The 24,509-nt window shown below is 42.9% G+C and overlaps 1 pseudogene; it reads right to left on the bottom strand.

The window, feature by feature from the left end:
- Window positions 1–883: 883 nt before the first annotated feature.
- LOC120864540 lies at window positions 884–2,315 on the bottom strand (annotated as a pseudogene).
- Between the last annotated feature and the right edge of the window lie 22,194 nt (window positions 2,316–24,509).

Here is a 24,509-nt window from a genome sequence, read left to right as displayed (position 1 = left end):
GTGAAAACCTTATATACCCTAAGTGTACGTGCTCAAACCCACCTGCCCAAATTTTCTGAAACTAGTCTGAACAAAGGGAAAGAAACATACAATCCATGTTAACCCGTGAGTGATTCATATGCCTTAAGCCTAGGTAGTTAACAGTGGACAATTATCAACAGGCTTGTGGTCTATTCAGTTACACAGATAATTAGGGTATTCTTTTAGGCGTCTGAGGGTCTAAGTATGAGCCCTGGGGCTCTTCCATCCTGGGGGTCTGGTTTTCCAGTTGGTATGTCGTTTCCATAGATACTGGGCATATAGCTCAAAGTCCACAGTCTGGCCAAAGATGAAGTCCTGCTTTCAAGATGGAGCCTGTTCTGTCTGTTTCCTCCTTCATTTCCCCTTCTTGATGCTCTTAGCTCATAGTATGAGCCAACTTTTGGGTTACAAAGTTCATCAGTTCAGTTCAATCGCTCAGTCATGTCCGACTTTTTGTGACCCCATGAATCGCAGCATGCCAGGCCTCCCTGTCCATCACCAACTCCTGGAGTTCACCCAGACTCACATCCATCGAGTCAGTAATGCCATTCAGCCATCTCATCCTCTGTCGTCCCCTTCTTCTCCTGCCCCCAATCCCTCCCAGCATCAGAGTCTTTTCCAATGAGTCAACTCTTCACATGAGGTGGCCAAAGTACTGGAGTTTCAGATTTAGCATCATTCCTTCCAAAGAAATCCCAGGGCTGATCTCCTTCAGAATGGACTGGTTGGATCTCCTTGCAGTCCAAGGGACTCTCAAGAGTCTTTTCCAACACCACAGTTCAAAAGCATCTATTCTTCAGGGCTCAGCCTTCTTCACAGTCCAACTCTTACATCCATACATAAAACAATGTAAAATGCAGGGTCCACAAAGCAGAACTATCAAGGCAATTCTAACAATGGTAAATATAGTTTTCCACCAATCACCTTCACCCAGGATAGGACCGAAGTTCAGAAAGGAATCTTTTCATTTGACATTTCTTTTACCTGGTTTTTCATGTCATCTAAGGCAGCTAATACATTCCCACAATGTTCAACCTTAATTATAGCACAGGTCCCTCCTTGAGCAGCTGTGAGTATGTCCAAAGCCATTATATTTTGAATTACCACTTTTCTCATTTGGATTTGTTCTTCATTTAAGGCTTGGATGGCTTTAGCACCATCTAGGAGGGCCTATTTTGTGAAGTTAGTCAAGGCCTCTACTTTAATCATAATATCTGTTGTCCCTATAGAAGGTATGAATAAGGCAGCAATATACTCATACCATTGAAACACAGACCTCGTCCACCTAGCATGTAAATAAGGTAGGTTTACCAGGGCTTCTTGTAGGTTAGGCTTTATGCTGCCATGGGCAAAAGTGAATCCCAGTGTGCAGCAGCCTACCCAGCCGATTGGTAACCAAGGCCAAAGTTTAGACCCACAAAGCCATTGGGTTTCATTGCATGCCACCCAGGGAATTTCAGGGTTATAGTTCCAATCAGAGCCTGGCCAATGGATGGACTGGTTTGGGTGGTATGTGACCTCGAATGTTCATTTACGTTGTTCAGGGGATAGGTACCCCATATATTTTAGTTCTTTTGGGTCTAATGGAGGTCACCAAACCCTACCCTTTGTTCTCTTTGTTCCCAGCACATAGCAGCAGGAGTAATTAATTGACCCTTTTCTGGGATCATCCAGAAACACTTATCCCAGACTTGGTAGAATTGTTCAACATACCTAGAGGCCTGTCCTCCCTTGCCAGTCAGAGAGCTTTTTTCCTTTTTGTTCTTTAAATATGCAGTATAGGCTTTTGTTACTTCTATGAAACTGGTGTTTCCATCAAATGTAACCCCATGACCCAAGTCTATTGACTGTAGGTCTGGCTTACACCAAGAGAGCAGGGAGAGATTATGATTGACAAGAGAAAGGAAAGTCTCTTTTTGTTGTCCCAGAAAAGAGCAGGTTTAAAAATCTCCTTGGCAGAGCGGTGACACCCACCAAGGAAGTCCATCCATCACAGACAGAGGCATAGCCCCACTTAGCCAGCCGTTGCAGGTGTTGTGGAAGTCCACGTACAGATGCGCCCATGAGACGGAAACATTGTCCTGAGTTGAAACGAAAGTTAAATTCAAAATCACGTTGATGAGGCCAAGCGGCAGGAGTTGATTATGCGGCATATCCTGAAGGGGCTCGTCCAGGATCTTCTTTTCCTTCTTCTTCTTACGGATGATCTTAGTCTCTCGAGGGTCAATGGGGTCCCTCAGTGCAGCCCACTCAGCGTTTTCTGGGTCTGCGTGGTATATTCTCTTCACCCACATGTGGTGGATCCAGGGAGTGACACCTGCAACTTTAACTGCCGTAGGGGTGGTTAGAACAACAGTATATGGACCCTTCCAATGTGGGGCCAAGGAGTCGTGTTGCCAGTCCGTGACACAAATCCCTGGGCACAAATTCGTCAATCTGTCCCCCTAGGGGGAACGGCACCCTTTCTTGTACAAACTTAGTTGCCTGATTTATTACCTTACCCAGTTGTTCCATCTGCTGTGAAATCTCATCTCCCCTTACCTGAGGCAAATTTGTTGACACCTGTTTTATTATGGGAGTGGGGGCCTCCCATACACAATTTCATATGGAGAATAGCCATGGGACCATGAGGTCATCCTGAGTGTGAACAGAGCCATCGGAAACAAGTCCACCCAGGAGCAGTCGGTCTCTATGATCCACTTGGAGAGTGTCTCTCTAAGTGTCCGGTTGGGTCCTTCCACCATCCCAGAACTCTGGGGCCTATATGCTGTATATAATTTCCACTTGATGTTTAAAGTTTTGCTTACTTGTTATACTAAATCAGCTACAAAAGCCGGGCCATTGTCTGATCCAGTGCTGGTAGGAAATCCAAATCTGGTAACTATCTCCCTAAGCAGGCACCTGGCTACTTTTGGTGCTTTTTCAGTCCGGGTAGGAAAAGCTTCTACCCATCCTTAGAACGTACATAACATGACCAGCAGGTAAGGGCAGTGTTGGTGAGGTTTCATTTCAGTGAAGTCCAGTTCCAGGTGTTCAGCGGGCAGCGTGCCTTTTAGCTGAATCCCCGGAGGTTTCTGTCTGTGCCGAGAGGCAGCATTGACCTGTGAACAGGCAGTGCAGTTCTGAGATTTTGTCCTGCATAGGGAAGAGAGGCGGAGAACCAAGAAATATTTTCAAATTAGCTCTTCCAGTTTATCATGGCCTAGGTGGGTCGCTTAGTGTGTTTGGCTTACCAGCGTGGGTGCCAGCTCCTCCGGTATCAATAATTTGCCACTTGGCAATTCCCACTATCCCTTTTCAATCTTGATGGCCCCTTCCTCTTTGCCTAGTTGGTTTTGGGCTTCAGTGTGTTTTGTAGAGTCCAGCATTAGCTCAGGCAGCTCCGCCAATACAAGAGCTTTAATAAGGGCTTGACTTGTCACCCCCAAGCCCTCGGCTGCTTGTTTAGTGGTCTTATCTGCCAGTCTGTTTCGCCGAGCCCTGGGGGTATCCTCTTTTTGATGTCCTCAGCAATGTATGACTGCAACCCTTTCTAGTTCCCAGGCAGCAACTAAAAGGGTCAGAATTTCTTCCTTATTTTTAATATCTTTTTCGCTAGCTGTCAAAAGGCCTCTCTCCTTATACAGAGCCCTGGGTACATGTAGTGTGGCAAAAGCATACCTAGAGTCTGTGTAAATGTTTGTCTTCTTACCTTTTGACAGCTGGAGGGCCCGGATTAGAGCAAATAGTTCAGCCCATTGAGCGGACCAGTGTGATGGCAGAGAGCTAGCCTCAAGGATGGTTTCTTCCATGACTACTACATATACCGACAGTCATTGTCTTTGTTTCACCAGGCTGGTGCCTTTGGTATACAGGAACAAATCTGGGCCCAGGATTGGCTGGTCTCTCAAGTCAGGTCTGCTGGCATATTTCCTTGCAATCATGTGAGGGCCCACCTTCACAAAGAGAGTGGCCAGATTCAGGGCCTGACAAGGTTCAATACTAACGTGGGGGTTCTCACATAACAGTCCCTCGTATTGAGTAATCTGGGATGTCGACAGCCATTTATGGGGATCCCTTGGCAGCAGTGTTGACCTCATGCGGGACTTTCATGATCAAATCTTGGCCCAAAGTCAGCTTGGTTGCCTCCTGAACCAGTAAGGCAACTGCAGCAACTGCCTGTAAGCATACCGGCCACCCAGTGGCAACATTGTCCAGCTGTTTCGGGAGATAAGCCACGGGTCTGTCCCATGCCCCTTAATCTGGGACAATACTCCCATAGCCACCTTGTCCTTTTCAGTCATGTAGAATAAACAGCTTAGCAAGGCCTGGCAGGCCCAAGGCGAGTGCTGACGTAATTGTACTAGGTTTGAGTTCTATTACCAATGGGATTTGTTTTGCAAACTTTCGGGGGTGGGGGAGGTGGGGTTTCTTCTGCCCAGATCTCAGGGAATTGTTGAGTTAACTCTGTCTCAACTATTTAGCCCGTCCAGTTTCCCTTCCAAGAGATTGTGCAACCTCTATTCATATTGAGAGGTTACCAAGAGGAAGAGTAAATAGGTGGTTGAGCCCACTCCAAGAGTGGGTCTTTCGTAGGGGGGAAGGTCACTAGTGCCCCCAATTTAGACAGCAAGTCTCTTCCCAACAAAGGTACTGGGCATTCAGGATGTATAAAAATTCATGAGTCACTTGGTGTCCCCCCTTCTGACATTTTTGGGGTAGGCTTGAGATACAAAAGGGCATTTGTCACCATCTGAGACCCAGCAGTCTCTTTATCTATTGGCGAATAAAGTCCACAGGCCTCGCACAGTCTTTCGTAGAACTCAGAGGGTGATTCGCTTTCCCTTTGAATCACTTCAGAGGGTTTTGGCCTATTTATAGGTTTTTGGGCCCCCCTCTTGAGACCTTATAAAATAGGCACCCAATATCTCTCCAGGTGGCCCTCCCTTCCTCTGTGTTACAGTCCTAATTGGGCCTCTCATCAAGGGTGGCTAGTTCTGCCCACCGCTGCAGGTTTGCCGTACCCCCAGGTGCCATTTCTCTTAACCATTTTCTGGCCTCAGGATCCTGTATCTTTCCTCGGTGCTGAAAAGGGAGACTAGTAGTTAGATTATGTCATCCCATGTAGGGCGGTGGGTTTGAAAAATAGTCTCCATTAGCCTAATCAGGGCTTGTGGCTCCCCTGAGTACGGTGGAGTGTGTCTCTGCCAGTTTAATATATCCGTAGAGGAAAATGGCTGGTAATAGTAAGCTACAGGGGGCTGATGGTAGTGCCCACATGCGTCCTGAACCGGAGGCTGTTGTAGCTGAGAGGCATCTGTAGTGGGATTCTTTTATACTGTTCCTTGGCGGAGCACAGCCTCTATCTAATTCCCATGTTTTCTTCCCCCTTCCCATCAGTACTCACCGGGAGAATGGATACAATCTAGGAGATCTAGCTGAGGTGGAATTCTGGGGGCGTTGACCGGAGGTCTCCATCGCTGGGACTGGAGCCTGCTGAAACGGCGGCTCTACGATCTCCAGGAGAGCTTCCGGAGGATCAGTGGCTGCTGCAGGACTTCACCTGGCCCTGGATTGGGCATTAAGGCAGCCTTCGGTTCTGGTGGAGCACTTGGAGGCGGGAGCATCATTATCCAGTATGGGGGAGGGGTCAGGTCATCCCTGTCCAAATCCTGCAGAATTTCCTTTTTTATCATCAGTCAATCTTTGTGCCATTAATATTTTTCCCTTTCCCTTCTGGATAAGAACCTTGTCCATGTAGGAGGGTCTTGAGCTAACCCTAGCCATGAGTCAATATATGGAGATTGATCCGGGTGTCCTGGCTCTCCTGTGACTACTGTATAGACTGCTTCCGCTATTTCTAAGTTCATGGTGTTCTCTGGTGGCCATCCTACTCCCACAGGGGGCCATTCGACCTCACAGAGTATTTGGAGGCGGTTAGCATCATCTTTACCCATAGTCTCCTCCATCCCTTCTTTAAATTTTTAATCATGCACTCCAATACAGTTGCCTTAGATTCACTTCCCCCCATCTTGCTTACCTTCTCGGATCTTCTTCTACTTTTCCTTTTCTTTCTGCCTACGAAGTTCTCAGTACCCTATGTACTTCTGATATTTCCACTCAATGACACTTAAATTGCCATTCCACCTCCTTCCTAATTGGGGTGAGAAGAGCCTTACCTGCCAGATCCCAGAGGGAGAAGGGGGATCGGTATGTCCTCACCTGCCGGTCAGCACGGCCAAACCAGAACACCATGTGATCCAAGACTGTTTCTCCCTTAACTTTTAAAGTCCATTCTGCCTTGGTGGCCTTGATCAGGTGTGGATGAAAACACAGATGGGTTAAATATCCCACGTCCCAGGCCGTATCCAGAAAAGCCAGGTAGTACTTATTTGTGTATCCGCTCCTTCTAGCCTGCCAATTCCGAGGGGACCAAGAATTTCACAGCAGATGGGACACCTGCAGAATACGAGCACACAAAGACCAAGTTTCTTCTCCTAACAATCCCCTGGTGACTGCTTGATAATAATTTTCCCCAAGACGGCGTGGACACCACCTCCTAAATGACATTCACAAATTTCCTTCCTAAGCCCTAACACGCTCGTCAACCTGTGTACCAAGCAATTGCCACCACCTGACTATTCCAGGCTCCTGTGGGTCTATGCCCCTTCTAGTCCCTCCTAGGGCGGTGATCAGGCCCCCTCTTCCACCCTGCCGGGTGGGTTCCTCCTCCCCTGAGCGCTCAGTTCCCCTGCTGCCATCCACCACCTGCTAATGTGAAAGGTCCAGGCGTTGAGAAGCAGAATGCTTCCAGAAGGGCGAGGCGCCTTCCCCCTTCTAGAAGATTCGAGCTGCAAGGCCTTGGAGTAGTCCCAAACGGGACTTGTCTCCTCAAAGTGAGGAGTTTCCTGGCCAATGTACCAAATGTTGTAGCCATGTATTCCGGGAAACAAACTCACTCAGAAGGACAATGCAGATAGTGGAGTGCAGTTTATTACATCAGCAGGCCCAAGGCAGAGTCTCCTCTTAGCCAAGGACCCAGACCAGTTTTTGTGAAAACCTTATATACCCTAAGTATACGTGCTCAAACCCACCTCCCTAAATTTTCTGAAACTAATCTGAATAAAGGAAAAGAACAATACAATCCAAGTTAACCCGTGATTCACATGCCTTAAGCCTAGGTAGTTAACAGTGGACAATTATCAATAGGCAGATGGTCATACCCCAATAAGCATAATAGAATTTATTTTTCTATTCGGTTACACAGATAATTAGGGTATTCTTTTAGGTGTCTGAGGGTCTAGGTATGAGCCCTGGGGCTCTTCCATCCTGGGGGTCTGGTTTTCCAGTTGGTATGTCATTTCCATAGATAGTAGGCATATAACTCAAAGTCCACAGTCTGGTCCAAGATGGAGTCTTACTTTCAAGATGGAGCCTGTTCTGTCTGTTTCCTCCTTCACTATCTTTTACAAGCATCCTTTATTAATAAATTCATTTCTTGCCTATTACTTTGTGTCTTGCTGAATTAGTTCTGTGCTGAGACTCAAAAACCTGAACCTCTGTAAATCCAGATATCAGGTGAGTGATTCTAGTTAAAAGATCATGGATTCAAGTCCCAAGAAGGGTTTTGACTGGGTTCGAGTTCCATGTGGATAAGAGTCCCAAACTGCGTTTCAGCCAGGTTGGAGTCCAGGTCACATGGGCTAGAGTCCCATGCAGCATTTCGGTTGGGTTTGAGTCCTGGCACATGGGTTCAAGTCCCAATCTAAGGTCAACAGTTTCACTATCACTAAATATACCCACATTCTTTGGTACTAGGGGATAGGATTTCAACCAAAGAATTTTGAGGGAACACAGTTCACTATTGACAGGGTTTACTGTTGATAAACTCTTACAGTTTTTACTTGAAAAAATATTCATTTCAGCCTCAGTATCAAGTGATAATTTAATTGGATATAATACTGTTGATCATGCACCATGATCAAGTGGGATTTATTCCAGGGATGCAAGGATTTTTTAATATCCTCAAACTGTAACAGGGAAGTGCAAATTCTAACTCCTTGTTGGATCTATTTCTTTTACTTTAACTTTTACTTTTCATTGCTTTTGTGATTATAATCACTATCTATAGCTATCTCGCTTCAACTTGCTCAATCGTGTCTGACTCCTTCTGACCCCATGAACTATACAGTCCATGGAATTCTCCAGGCCAGAATACTGGAGTGGGTAGCCTTTCCCTTCTCCAGGGGATCTTCCCAACCCAGGGTTCGAACCCAGGTCTCTTGCATTGCGGGTGGATTCTTTACCAGCTGAGCCATAAAGGAAGCTATAGATAAGGGCTTGCCACAGGCAATCCTACCCCTCTGGGCTTTGTTCAACTCAAAGAGAGACAATCTGACCCTGCCCACCTGAAAAGAAGAAATTAACATATCCCCTCCCCAAGGATGGCCATTCCAGGAGATATTTGCAAGACTTATGACCTTTTTATTTTACTTCCTTACCTCCTCTCCCTCTTTCTTCTATATAAGAATCTGTCATCCAGACCCCGATAAGATGATTTTGAGATATTAGTCTGCCATCTTCTTAGTCTTCTGGCTTTCTGAATAAAGTTGTATTTCTTGCCACAACATCTCATCTCCAATTTATTAACCTGTAGTGTGGCAGAAAAGGTGAACTTGGGCTCGGTAACAAATTCAATGTGATAGACCATGTTAACAAACTGGAGAATAAAAACCATATGATCATCTCAATGGATGCAGAAAAACCTTTTAATAAAATTCAACATCTATTTATGATTTAAAAAAATAATTCAGAATGGGAGAAAAAGTGACTTTACCTCAACATAATAAAGGCCATATATGACAAATCCATAGCTAACACCATATTCAACAGTGAAAAGCTAAAAGCATTTCCACTAAGATCAGGAAAAGACAAGAATGACCATTCTTACCACTTTTATACAACGTAGTTTCGGGAATCTTAGCCACAGCAATCAAAGAAGAAAAAGGAATTTTAAAAATTGGAAGAGGTAAAACTGTCACTGTTTGCAGATGGTATAATTCTATACATAGAACATCCTAAAGACTCTTCCAGAAAATTACTAGAGCTCATCAATGAACTTGATAAAGCTGCTGGATACAAAACTAATATACTGAAAACTAACAACTGTCAGGAAGCATTTAACAGGAGGCTTCCTGTGTGCTGTTTTGTATCTGTCAGGAATCCTCTGTTCCTTATTAATTCCTGAATATTCAGGAATTAAGAGGAGAGGCAAGCTTCTCCTGGGGCTGAGGAATCCAGGCATTTCCTTCATTAGTTTTTCAGTACGGTGATAAGTACCCTCTTCCTTCTTATGAACCATACAGTAAAAGTGATCCTTTATAACTCTCTCTCTTTAATATGGATCGCCTTATGTTTTGTAAGTCTGGAATTTTAATCTTTATTTTTGCTGAGAATAACTACCTTCTAAGATTATACAGTGGAAGTGAGAAATAGATTTAAGGGCCTAGATCTGATAGATAGAGTGCCTGATGAACTATGGAATGAGGTTCGTGATATTGTACAGGAGACAGGGATCAAGACCATTCCCATGGAAAAGAAATGCAAAAAAGCAAAATGGCTGTCTGGGGAAGCCTTACAAATAGCTGTGAAAAGAAGAGAGGCAAAAAGAAAAGGAGAAAAGGAAAGATATAAGCATCTGAATGCAGAGTTCCAGAGAATAGCAAGAAGAGATAAGAAAGCCTTCTTCAGCGATCAATGCAAAGAAATAGAGGAAAAGAACAGAATGGGAAAGACTAGAGATCTCTTCAAGAAAATTAGAGATACCAAGGGAACATTTCATGCAAAGATGGGCTCAATAAAGGACAGAAATGGTATAGACCTAACAGAAGCAGAAGATATTAAGAAGAGGTGGCAAGAATACACAGAAGAACTGTACAAAAAGAGATCTTCACGACACAGATAATCATGATGGTGTGATCACTAATTTAGAGCCAGATATCCTGGAATGTGAAGTCAAGTGGGCCTTGGAAAGCATTGCTACGAACAAAGCTAGTGGAGGTGATGGAATTCCAGTTGAGCTCTTTCAAATCCTGAAAGATTCTGTGAAAGTGCTGCACTCAATATGCCAGCAAATTTGGAAAACTCATCAGTGGCCACAGGACTGGAAAAGGTCAGTTTTCATTCCAATTCCAAAGAAAGGCAATGCCAAAGGATGCTCAAACTACCGGACAATTGCACTCATCTCTGCTGCTAAGTTGCTTCAGTCGTGTCCAACTCTGTGCGACCCCATAGACGGCAGCCCACCGGGCTCCCCCATCCCTAGGATTCTCCAGGCAAGAATAATGGAGTGGGTTGCCATTTCCTTCTCCAATGCATGAAAGTGAAAAGTGAAAGTGAAATCGCTGCATCATGTCCGACTCAGCGACCCCATGGATTGCAGCCCACCAGGCTCCTCCGTCCATGGGATTTTCCAGGCAAGAGTACTGGAGTGGGGTGCTGTTGCCCATGCTAGTAAAGTAATGCTCAAAATTCTCCAAGCCAGGCTTCAGCAATACATGAACCGTGAACTCCCTGATGTTCAAGCTGGTTTTAGAAATTGCCAACATCCACTGGATCATGGAAAAAGCAAGAGAGTTCCAGAAAAACATCTATTTCTGCTTTATTCACTATGCCAAAGCCTTTGACTGTGTGGATCACAATAAACTGTGGAAAATTCTCAAAGAGATGGGAATACCAGACCACCTAACCTGCCTCTTGAGAAATCTGTATGCAGGCGAGGAAGCAGCAGTTAGAACTGGACATGGAACAACAGACTGGTTCCAAATAGGAAAAGAGTATGTCAAGGCTGAATATTGTCACCCTGCTTATTTAACTTCTATGCAGAGTACATCATGAGAAACGCTGGACTGGAAGAAACACAAGCTGGAATCAAGATTGCCAGGAGAAATATCAATAACCTCAGATATGCAGATGACACCACCCTTATGGCAGAAAGTGAAGAGGAACTAAAAAGCTTCTTGATGAAAGTGAAGGACGAGAGTGAAAAAGTTGGCTTAAAGCTCAACATTCAGAAAACGAAGATCATGGCATCTGGTCCCATCACTTCATGGGAAATAGATGGGGAAACAGTGGAAACAGTGTCAGACTTTATTTTGGGGGGCTCCAAAATCACTGCAGATGGTGATTGCAGCCATGAAATTAAAAGACGCTTACTCCTTGGAAGAAAATTATGACCAACCTAGATATTATATTCAAAAGCAGAGACATTATTTTGCTGACTAAGGTCTGTCTAATCAAGACTATGGTTTTTCCAGTGGTCATGTATGGATGTGAGAGTTGGACTGTGAAGAAAGCTGAGCACCAAAGAATTGATGCTTTTGAACTGTGGTGTTGGAGAAGACTCTTGAGAGTCCCTTGGACTGCAAGGAGATCCAACCAGTCCATTCTGAAGGAGATCGGCCCTGGGATTTCTTTGGAGGGAATGATGCTGAAGCTGAAACTCCAGTACTTTGCCCACCTCATGCGAAGAGTTGACTCATTGGAAAAGACTCTGATGCTGGGAGGGATTGGGGGCAGGAGGAGAAGGGGATGACAGAGGATGAGATGGCTGGATGGCATCACTGACTCGATGGATGTGAGTCTGTGTGAACTCTGGGAGTTGGTGATGGACAGGGAGTCCTGACGTGCTGATTCATAGGGTCGCAAAGAGTTGGATATGACTGAGCGACTGAACTGAACTGAAGATAGTATATATGCCCACACTATGTTGATTAAAACACCCTTGCTCCATCAGAGCTTTGGTCCCCATGTCTTTCATCCTTTCTCTCTCTCTCTATCTCTCTATTTCTGGCTGATTTCCTGGAACACGAAAGCTGGCTGCGTAACCCAGGAAATATTAGCCTCTCTCCTTCTTTCGCTTTCTCATCATCAACTCTGGACCACCAGGTTCTGGTCCATTAAAGGACCTCAACAGACAACAAAGTATCAGAAAGAGAAATTAAGGAAACACTCTCATTTACCATCACATCAAAAAGAAATAATAAATAGGAATAAACCTAAGGAAACAAAAGACCTATATTCAAAAAAACTGTAAGATGCCGATAAAAGAAACTGAAGATCACACAAACAGATAGAAAGATATACCCTGGTTTTTTATTTGAAAGATTCAATATTGTTAAAATGACCATACTGTTAGGGGAAGCACACTGATTGAAACCACCCACCCTGGCCAGGTACCATAGTAACCATTTGTATGAGTTGTTTTATGACAGGAGATCCTGATAAGGAATACGGAACTAATAAGCCACCATCAACCAGAAGAGTTCGGAAAAGGTCTAAAGGAGATACTGTGTGTCTGTCCACTTCCCAGAATCCCTCTTGCTAGCATCCATCTTGGCTGAGTGAAGCGTGCGCCACCAGGAAAGACTCTGAATTAGAATGATTGGTCAAAGACCTCCTGGAAACTAATCCCATCACCATAAAACCCAACATTGTGAGCCACGCTGCAGAGCAGTTCTCCTGGGTTCCCTTACTCTACTGCTCTCCACCGGGGTGCCCTTTCCCAATAAAGTCTCTTGCTTTTTCAGCCCATGTGTCTCCTCGGACAATTCATTTCTGATGTTAGACAAGAGCCCAGTTTCGGGCCCTGGAAGGGGTCCGTCTTCCTGCAACAAGACTACCCAAGGCAGTCTACAGATTCAGTGCAATTCCTATCAAACTATCAATGGCATATTTTCACAGAACTGGAACAAAAAAAAATATTTTTTAACTTGTATGAAGACACAAAAGAATAGCCAAAACAATCCTGAGAAAGAATGGAGCTTGAGGAATCATGGTCCTCAACTTTAGATGATACTACAAAGCTACAGTAATCAAAACAATATGATGCTGGCATATAAACAGACATATAGATTAATAGATCAGGATAGAAAGTCTGAGATGAACTCATGCACTATGGTCAATTAATTTATGATGAATAAGGCAATAATACACAATGGAGAAAAGATAGTCTCTTTGGTAAGTGGTTCCAGGAAAAGTGGACAGCTACATGTAAAAAAATGAAATTAGAACATTGTCTAACACCATGTGCAAGAATAAACTAAAAATGGATCAAAGAACTAAACGAAAGATTGGATACTATAAACGCCTAGAGGAAAACGTAGGCAGAACAATTTTTGACATAAGTTGCTGTAATGCTTTTTTTGGATTTGTCTCCTATAGTAATATTTAGAAACAAAAACAAAAATAAACAAATAAAACCTAATTAAACTTAAAAGTTGTTTTACAACAAAGGAAATCATAAACAAAATGAAAAGACAATCTACTGACTTGGAGAAAATATTTTCAAAGGATGCTACCAACAAAGAATTCATTTCCAAAATATACAAGCAGTTCAATATTTAAAAAAAAAGAAAAACAGGAAGCAGACTCAATAAATATTTCTCCAAACAGACATACAGATAGCCAACAGGCTCATGGAAAGATGCTTAATATTGCTAATTACATTAAGTCCCCTATAGCTGAATGATTTCCATTCCGATTACGTTTGTGAGTCCAATTTGTTCATAAGTCCAACAAAGTTAGCCTAGGTACCCAACTAAGTTTACTGGGTACACCGATATAAATAGATTTATAATGCTTTTCACACAAATAGTACATTTAAAAAGAAACATTTTTAATCTGATAGTACGGTGATCTTGGGCTCCCCAGGTAGCTCTGTGGTGAAGAATCCACTTGCCAAGCAGGCGCTGTGGGTTCACTCCCTGGGTCAGGAAGATCCCCTACAGAAGGAAATGGCAACCCACTCCTGTATTCTTGCCTGGAAAATCCCATGGACAGAGGAGCCTGGCAGGCTACAGTCCATGGGGTCACAAAAGAGTCAGACATGACTTAGTGACTAAACAACAACAACAATAATCTTACATACACATGTGGTATATATATCCAATGGAATACTACTCAGCCATAAAAAATATGATATCACATATATGAAATCTAAAATGTGACGCAAATGAAGCTATCTATGAAACAGAAACAGACTCACAGAAATAGAGAACAGACTTGTTGTTGCAAAGAGGGTGGGGGCTGGGGAAGGGATGAATTGGGAGTTTGGGGTTAGTAGATGTAAAATATTATATAATCAATAGAATGGATAAACAAGGATACTATATGGCATTGAGAACTACTTTGAGTACTATATAGGCAACAGAAGTACTAGCTGGATTGGGGTAGGGGGTAAGGGCATGAAAGTGAGTAGAGTCAGAACACATTTGGGTGTTTGAATTTTGTGCTTAAAATATTTTAAGCAGGATTACTCCAGAAAAATGTTTACATGGTGGAAAATTCACTCTGTCTCATTATTGAGAATTGCTCGTAGGTGGACAAGGGGAACAGATAGAAATCTATTGAGAAAAATCATGGAGACCAGAAGTAATGCAGAGGAAATGTTGATAGAGGGTAGTTTGGAGATTTTTTAAAATTAACTTTTATTGGAGTATAGTTGATTTACAATGTTGTTTTAGTTTCTGCTGTATAGCAAGTGAATCAGTTATACATATATCCACTCTTTTTTTTTTTTAGTTTCTTTTCCCAGTCATTATGGAGTATTGAGTAGAGTTCTATCTGCTATACAGTAGGTTCTTATTAGTTATCTACTTTTGGAAATGGAGTCAACAGGCCTTTGATGAATTGGACTTGGATGTATTGAGAATCTGACAGAAATAACCCCCATATTTCTACCTGAAGAATCTGGGTTATGGTGGGCCACTCATCAGAATAAGGAATAGTGGGAGAATATCAGCTCTCAGTGGGAACATGACTTCAATTTTGGGCAAACTGCCTACATTAAGGGAAGTGGAGCTATGACTGGAGACGCAGAGTGGACACTGACGGCTCTATAACTGTGAGAGTTTGGTTTCAACTCTTGAGCAGAACAGGAAAAGTCACTCTGTAATTGAAGCCTAAATTTCCAAGGAGCAGTCCTGTCACTGAAAGCTTGCTCCTACACCAGCCCCTTGCTCTTTGTCCACATCTGCCTTTTGACCCCTTATTTTAATACTGCTGCTCGCCGAAATGCAGTAAGGTTAGCTTTCTTGGCACTCAAAGATAAGAAAGCCCTTGTTATAGGAAAGCTCACTCCTAGTCTTTAAGCCAGGACATCACCCTGCCCAGTGCTGCCTCCAACCAGTGGGGCTGGTTTGCCTGAAAGCGGAGCTCTCTTCTCAGGGGGATTGGGTATCAGCGGTACCCTATCCTAGCATCAGGCCAACGGCAAGCTTCTTTGCTTATTGCACACAAGGAAGTCTAGGGCATTTGGAATGTAGACTCGGACCAGGATGCACCCTTACCATCAGGGGTAAGCCAGTGTGACAACTCAATGAACTGTGGTCTCCATGCTTAAGGCTATAGCTACCACAACTGAGTAGCACCAAACCTCCTCAAACGAAATCTCACCAGGAAGCCTAGCAAGCTGAGTAGCACCTCCTTCACCAGGCTCCACCTGGTGAAAGCACCCAGATCTTCATGCTGGGTATTTGTTTCAGTCTTGTGTTGCAGTCTTTTTTGCTTAATCCAGTAACCCCGTTCTTCTGTTTAAAATAACAACAACAAGAAGGAGCAGCCACCTCAAAAAGAACAAAAGAAAGAAAGAAAGGCTGTGTGCATTATTCTTACTTTCAGAAATGTAAGTGCAAGACCAACCCCACTATGATCTTCAGGAGATGTGCTCAGCCTCAGGCCCGCAACAAGAATGAGAATGAGGGCTTTCTCAACCACTGCTGGGAAGCCAATTCTCCACTTATCGTGCTCCCACTGGCTTAGGCCAGTTGCAGAGTGAGGTGTATAATACAGTACCAAAGGGGGTTGCTTTATAGTGCCCTATTCTAATTCTTGTTCTCAAGTCCTCATTCATTGGCTGGGATGGGGGTGAGGGGGAGAAGTTGTGAACTATACAGTCCATGGAATTCTCCAGGCCAGAATACTAGAGTGGGTAGCCTTTCCCTTCTCCAGGGGATCTTCCCAACCCAGGGATCGAACCCAGGTCTCCCACATGGCAGGCAGATTCTTTACCAGTTGAGCCAGCAGGGAAGCCCGTGCAAAAGAAGGGACTTAAATTTACCAATTAAAGTTTACAGTCTATTTGGGGTCAATGCAATCTTTCAGGATTTCTTCCTCCTCCTTTTTCTAGACTAAAGGTCACATCATACAAGAAAGGTTTGGCAGGGGCAGGAGTGGTGCTTAAAGTCCTGCCGGCCTCTGCTGCTCCCACAAGCTACTGAGAAAGCACGCGGCAGATAAAAGTTCCTTCAACATACATAACAAAGGAGTCTCAGTGGTCCTCAGCCTACCTGCACTTAGTCCCAGCTCCTGTCTATGCAGCCTCTGAATCCTGTTTACATCTGGGCATGTGTTCGGGTATTCCTAGAATCTGCTGTGCATTATCTCTTACTCTTGAAATTATTCTAGCAACTTCTATGTGAGTCTAAAATTATTTCAAATTTTTTAAATATTCAAATAAATGTTTAAAGCAAACAAAAATGAATCTCTTCCGTGCTAGCCAGGAGCCAAGGGAAACAGGAATAGGACCTTAAGCTCACTACTGAATAAGTCAACAAGGCAATTAACCTTCTGGCATAGTCACTTCTTCATTATTCAGAGTCACTTGCACAGCAGTGTCTTCTCAGAGTCGATGTCTGTCTGGTGTGTCTATCCTCTTCACTCCCCCATCTCTCAGGCCCTGGGCAGGGAAGGGTGTTGAGTACCTGAAAGCCCCACACCAACCACACCCCCTATTATCTACCTTCCTAATCTTTCTCCCTTTCCCAGTGAGAATTCTACTTAGTCTTTTCTTAAGAGGAATCCAAACTCCTCCTAAATTTGTCTCTTTTCTAAGGGATTACTCTTCTAAAGGGGCTTCCCTGGTGGCTCAAATGCTAAAGAATCTGCCTGCAACACAGAAGACCCAGGTTCTATTCCCACCCCCCACCCCACCCCCCCCAGAGAAGAGCATGGCAACCCACTCCAGTATTCTTGCCTGGAGAATCCCATGGGCAGAGGAACCTGGCAGGCTACAGTCCATGGGGTCACAAAGATAGGACATGACTGAGCAACTAACACTTTCACTCTTACAAGGGAGACACTAAGCTTTGTAACTTAGTCCTGATGGTGTGTGGAGAGCTGGAAGATCATGAAGAGATAGGGAAACAGTATTTTTCTCTCTTTTGCTGCTGAATCTCTGAACCTGCTTCCTGTTGTTGGAGAATGCCTCCACTCATTTCCCACCTCAGAGGCTGAATATGAGATACCTTCCCATCCTCCCTTGCAAGCAGGCATAGCACATATTCTAAGTTCTGCCAATCAGATACTTCCTCCCAAGGCTTTGAATTGGGATGGAGAGAATGACAGACTCTACAGACTCCATTCTGGTGAGAAGTGGTAGAAAGAGCACTGGTATTACTTCTAGAGGCAGTGGGCAAGGTTCAATGGCAGTGGTATCAGAGGGGTGAGTGGTGGCATCTAATATCTGCAAGGAAAATGGGATCTTCCCTAGACCACTTGGGACACAGCTCCTGGCTGCAGAGCTCTTGACCTCGCTGGCTAGCCCTCCTGGAGATTTGGTCAGCTGTCACGGAGTTGCAGCTGGTTTGAGACTGCAGCTGTGCAGGGTGATTTAACACTGAGAGACCACAGTAGCCAAGTTTAATATGAAAATAGATTCATTTGGGAACCAACACAGGCTTTCCAGGAACTCAGACTGTGTAAGTCAAGATCAAGTCTTGGATGGAGATAGAATTTTTTTCCCCCTGGAATCACAAGTTCTCTAGGGGACCCTATACTATAAAGTCAGCCTTAATGTACATGAACTTAAGACCCATTGATTTATCCTGTACACACTATTATATATAAAATAGATACCCAACAAGAACCTGCTATATAGCACAGAGAACTATACTCAGTATTCTGTAATAACCCATAAGGGAAAAGAATCTTTAAAAAAAAAAAAAAAATATATATATATATATATATATATAGCTGCATAATTGAATCACTTTGTTGTACACCTGAAACTAATCCAACATTGTAAATCAATTATAGTTGTTTTTTTTTTTTAATAAAGACATTAATAACACCAGGAACAGAGCACCTCAGACCTGGCTTTTTCTCAAGCTCAACTTAGTATGTAGCAATCTAATGGACTGCAAGGAGATCCAACCAATCCATTCTGAAGGAGATCAGCCCTGGGATTTCTTTGGAAGGAATGATGCTAAAGCTGAAACTCCAGTACTTTGGCCACCTCATGCGAAGAGTTGACTCATTGGAAAAGACTCTGATGCTGGGAGAGACTGGGGGCAGGAGGAGACGGGGACGACAGAGGGTGAGATGGCTGGATGGCATCACTGACTCGATGGACATGAGTTTGAGTGAACACCGGGAGTTGGTGATGGACAGGGAGGCCTGGCGTGCTGTGATTCACGGGGTCTCAAAGAGTTGGACATGACTGAGCAACTGAACTGAATGGATTTTTGCAAATTTTTTTTTCTTTTACCTTGTTTCCTACTTTGGGGTAGATGATCCAGTGTGGACCTAATGCAGCAAGAAAATAATTTCAAGGGAAAAGAAGAGAGAATACCTACAGGAAAGAGATCTTTTTTTAATGCATCTTTCAGAGTAGGAAAGTTTATGTCCATGTGGCCTTCCTGTACCTCTGAAGCATGGTCTCTGCAGCACAGTGGGAGAAAGCTTGGGTTTCTGCAAGAGAAGCACATGAAAGCACAACTAACCAGGTTGGGAAGATCCCCTGGAGGAGGGCATGGCAACCCACTCCAGTATTCTTGCCTGGAGAATCCCTTGGAGAGGGGAGCCTGGTGGGCTACAGTCTGTGGGGTCGCAAAGAGTCAGACACAATTGAACAACTTTCACTTTTCAACCTCTCTATAGAAGATTTCTCCCAACAGAGTTTAGGTTCACAGACCCTGGCCAGCCAGGACAGTATGACTGGTAACCTGACAAGCTCCGACAAGAAGCTCTTCTCTTTCCTCCACCCTGCAGATAATCTTAAATAAGCTGTCTGGCAATTGCAATAAAGGTTTGGATTGGAATTGCTGGAATCTGGGAATGTCAGTTTTGCTTGTGATGACTGCTGCAAGTGTTTTCCTAAATATCGTGGGGGCGAGGCTCCTGCTACACTAACTTTTTGTAGGCTGTACTCTTTGTTATCTGTTTTGTTTTTTTTTTTTGTTTGTTTGTTTTTCAGCAACAAAGACATCAATGGTTCAATGATGGGGTATCTTACACATGTAAAGCAAGGTCCTGGAGTGACATGCCACCATGTGCAAAGGACAGCAGCAGGACACGGTGGCAGTCTTCGTTCTGTTGCGCTCTTTGGAAAAGTAAGACACAGGAGAGAATTGCAGTGGGTTAAGCCTACTGTGGAGTTTAGAGGAGTTACATCCATTTCTAGTATAACAGAGCAAGATATGGTGATCACACTTTACAGTGGCCAGTGTATAAAAATTAAAAGTTTTTAATAAAAGCAGGACCATGGTTTCCATTTTAAACTTATCTCTTGTACACTCAGAACCCTATGTGGGAGGTAAGATCTGAACATTCATGCATTCAGTCTTATTAAGGGTGCATGAGTCAGGCACTGTTCTTGGCCTAAGAACAGAATGGACAGGTTCCCCGCACTTAGTAGATCTTATGTTCTAGAGAAGAAAGAGGATAAACAACACATAAGTAATTTCCTATCACTGCAAGTGCTAAAGAAAAACTGCTATCAATTTATCAAACAGAGCTCAATACGTTCGAAGCACTGTTAGTGTTTTACAAATATTAACTCATAACAACCTAAAAAGTAGGTACATAATTATCCTCATTTTTTAGATCAGAAACATAAAGCACAAAAAGGTGAAGTAATTTAGCAAGCATGTAGTGAAGAGAGGATTTGAAGCCCAGAGGTAGAACTCTGTTTCCTGAATGAAGCAAGGTAACAGAATTCAAAAGAGGGAGGTACTGATTTAGAGAGAGCATCTAGGAAAGGCTTACCAGGAGCTAAATTTAGAGCTGAGATTTGAAAACTGAGAAGAAACAGTCAAGCAAGGATTGGAACAGAGCTCTCCAAGCAGCATGAACGGCACATGCGAAGGCCCTGTGGAAAGAGCACCCTCATACCTCCTGGCACTAGAGGAGGTCACAGAGGGAGGCAGAGACCTGTTTGTGTGGAGTCTTGGAGGCCACAGTGGGGAGTATGGATTTTATTCTAGTTAGAATGGGGAGCTCTTCAGAAGCAGGGGAGTAAAATGATCCACTGTGCAAAACTACACAGTCCCCACTGTACATTTAAAAGAATGTAAATGTGTGGGGGAAAAAAAGCCCTTGAGATCATACCACCTGATTAAGTGATTAATTCTGGGCATGGTTTGAGACCATGACAGTGATTAAGGGTCATCATGACAATGATCTGGCTTTACTTGTCTTTTACCTGAAAAGCTACTTTTGTTATTATACAAATGAGTAACTTTTAAAAATAATTTGAGCTCCATAAAATCCCATATGTGTTGTGTAGCTTAAAACCTCCTCAGTTACAAGCAGTTGCATCGCTCTGAATTAAACACATATTTGTGGAACCTGTGAACTCTACTTCAGACACAAACTGAATTACAGTGTGTGTATCTCCCTTAGCGAAACCACAGACTATCACGTGTACCATGTAGCGAGCAGAATGTCTTAGGGAGAAGTTGGTAAGACTGAAAAGAGGCAAGATAAGTAAAGCTGACTGTGAGACTAAGAAAACCCAAATAGGGAGTAAGAACTCGATAAGTGAACTTATTTACAAAATAGAAATAGACTCACAGACATAGAAGACAAACTTATGGTTACCAAAGGGGATGAGAGGCACATAAATTAGGATTTGAGATTAACAGATACACACTACGTAAGGACTTACTGTATAGCTCAGGGAACTATATTCAATATCCTGTAATAACATATAATGGAACAGAATCTGAAACAGGAAAGATAATGAGTAACTGAATCACTTTGCTATGTACCTGAAACTAACACAAGATTGTAAGTTAACTACTGTTGTATTGTTGTTGTTCAGTTGCCTAGCTGTGTCCAACTCTTTGCAACCCCATGGACTGCAGCACGCCAGGCCTCTCCGTCCCTCACCGTTTTCCCAAGTTCAGGACCTTTGCATAGGTGATGCCATTCAGCCATGTCATCCTCTGATGCCCTCTTCTCCTTCTGCCCTCAGTCTTTCCCAGCATCAGGGACTTTTCCAATGAGTCAGCTATTCTCATCAGATGGCCAAAACACTGGAGCTTCAGCTTCATCATACTTCATTTTAAAAAATAGAAAAAGAGTAAGAACTTGGCTGGCTTCTTCCAGTAGGAAGCAATGGATCATTCTATGCATTGTCTAAACTATGAAAACCATTTTTAGTATATAGTGAGCTACTGCCAATTTTTATCTTTCTTTGTAGCATGACCTGATGAAATGTTTTTTGGAAGAAACCTGGCTTATCTCCAACACCTACTCCCATGACAGTTGAGCCACTTGGGATTTACTATACACTGTCATATCTCACTGCTTTCAATCTTCCTCCTCCCTGTTCACAACCTCTCGTTCATCACATGGCTTATGTTTTGCTGTGTGACGCTTCACTTCATCTCCTTTCATTCTGCTTCGAGACTCCAGCACCCCCTGCCTAGTTGCTTAATGCCTTCATTTCCAGTGACTTTTTTGTCCAGTCAGCTTTGGCGATTGCCTTCCATTGTCATACCCTGAAAATATTCGTTACAAGTTATTAGCCACCAGTTCTGCAATTTACACTCAAACATTCTACCTTTGGGCTCAAGTACTCACATTGCCGAATCCTTTCCTGTCATGCGACCTCTAACACATCACTTGTATCTCTCTCTTGACATGCAGGGCTTCTTTCTGTTGTCTTCTCTGTCTTGCTTAGACTCCATGATTCATTATAATCCACAATCTTCTCTTTTCCTTCTAAAAAACTCTCTTTTTTACTCCTAGAAAACTTTGAGATTTTCCAGCTTAACATGCTTTTTAGTTTCTATGATCTTTTCTTTCCTGATGCATGAGTTCTTTACAGGTATATTTTTCAATACCAAATATAAGGGAATTTCCTAGTAATCTTTTTGTTGATGATTTTGAGCTGAATGTCTTACTATCAGACAACATACTCTGATTTCATTCCTTTTAAATATATTGGTTATCTGTTGCTACACAACGTATTACTACAAAACCTAAACAGTTAAAATTCACAAATACTTATTGATTACTTCAGTTTCTATGAGTCAGAAATCTGGACATAGTTTAATTGGGTACCTCCAACTCAGAGTCTTTCAAAACGTCTCTCGCAAGGCTGTGATCAAGGTCTCAACTGGCTGCAGTCAGCTCAAGGCCCATTTTGGGAGGACCCACTCTGAGCCTACTCCTGTGGCCACTGGCAGACGTCTGGTCATTACTGGTTATTGGCTGGAGATATCAGTTCCTTGCCATGTGGGCCTCTCTCCATAAAGCTACTCACAGCTCAGCAGCTGGCCTCCCTCAGAGTGAGCAAATAAAGGCATCTAAACAGAAGTCATGGTGTTTCTTTAAAAAAAAGAACAAACCAAAAAACACACCAGACTTTATCTTTTAGAGCAGTTTTGGGTTCACAGCAAAATTAAGCACAAAGTACAGAGTTTCTTATACACCCTCTTCCCCTATACATGTACAACCACCTACACCATTGACATCTCCCACCAGAGTGGTACATTTCTTACAACTGATGAGCCTACATTAACACACCCTTATCACCCAAAGTCCATATTTTACATTAGGGTTCAGTCTTGGTGATATACATTTTATTGGTTTTGACAAATGTATACTGACAGGTATCCTCCATTACTGAACCGCACAGAACAGTTGCAATGCCTTAAAAACCCTCTGGGCTCTCCCTGTTCATCCCTCCCTCTCCTTAACCCATGGAAACCACAGATCATTTACTGTCTTCATTGTTTTTTTCCTTTTCCAGGACATCATAGACAGCAGGTAACTTTTATTGGTTCCTATCATTAAGAAATATGCATTTAAGTTTCCTCCATGTCTTTTAATTACTTGATAGCTCACTTCTTTTTAGCTCTAAATAATATTCCATTATCTGGAGGTACCACGGTTTATTTACCTTTTCATCTATTGAAGGACATCTTGGTTGCTACCAAGCCTTGGCAAGCCTAGTTTTTGTCATCTAATCTTAGAAATAACAACCCATTACTTCTGTGGCATTCAGTTTATTGGAAGCAAATCAGTAAGTTCAGTCCACACTCAAAGGGAGAGATTACACAAGGGTGTGACTTTATCTTAGAGGTTGCCTATTACACCAGAGGAGATAAATGTTTAGAGCTAACTTGAGCATGCCTAAGCAGCCATGCCAGTTAAAGCCATGCCTTTATAGAATTTATGGCTGAAAAGACTCTGCTTTTGTTTTTCTGTAGCATAATTTACCGAAGTACTAAGAACTACTGAGCAACACAATGAATGCTCTTGGCCCTATTGAGAATGATCCTAAAGCAACGTACAGTGCTGTAAAATTTTCTGCCAGCTCATTTTTACTGGAAAAATAGAATCTTCCTCTGGCACATTTTCTTGTACCACTATCCCATTCAAGTTTCTAAAAAATGGACCTCCCAATTACATTGTGCCATTTATTCCACTCCTCCCTGTGCTGCAAAATGAAGTATATTAATAGAAGACAAAATATCCAGTGAGTAAGATGACTCCAGTGTTATTGCATATATTATATCACATATTTCTACTTATACATCTGTACAGAAATGACGATGAACTGAATATCCGGTTTCACAAAGTAGGCACCTGCTTGCTAAAGGTTTGGATGTAATGCTAAACAATAATGTAGAAAATTTTAAATAAAGAATATTTACCAATACTCATAGCAAAATACGTATATTTGTGACATTTTATATATAAATCAATAAAATACCACTGAAATGTATATGTGAAATCAGATTCTACATTTTCTTTTTTTGCAGGGAAACTTTATACTATTTATACCTCAGTTGGTATGAAAGGGTGATATATGGTGCTTTTTTCCTTCCTCAGATCCTAAAATCCCCCAACTAATCCAACAGTTTGGTGGAAAAAGTATTTGTTAAACCGTCTCGCGGTGGGAACTGGGAATCTACATGCTTGAAACTTTTAACAGATGAATCCCTTAACTCTCTGAGAGAGGTGCCCACATGCTGCACAGAACCTCTGCTCATTGCCTTATTGGATAGTTACATCCAACCTAAGTATGTTCTCATGTTAAACGATCAATGATTTCTGCCTCAGGTGGAAACAAAAATCCCTAGGATCGTTAGAAAACAGTGGCACCACCTCACCACAAGAGGGAGTAAAGAGCCACAAAAGCATCTCATTCAGTATCTTTAGAGCTAGGCTCTAGCGCTCTAGAGAAAACAGAAGTTTGGCTGTTTCTATTTCCCTCA

The sequence above is a fragment of the Oryx dammah genome, unplaced genomic scaffold, assembly GCF_014754425.2.
Source record: "Oryx dammah isolate SB20612 unplaced genomic scaffold, SCBI_Odam_1.1 HiC_scaffold_5, whole genome shotgun sequence".
Classification (NCBI taxonomy): Eukaryota; Metazoa; Chordata; class Mammalia; order Artiodactyla; family Bovidae; genus Oryx; species Oryx dammah.
The sequence above is the reverse complement of the archived record's forward strand: the minus strand, read 5'-3'. Positions and strand labels throughout refer to the sequence as shown.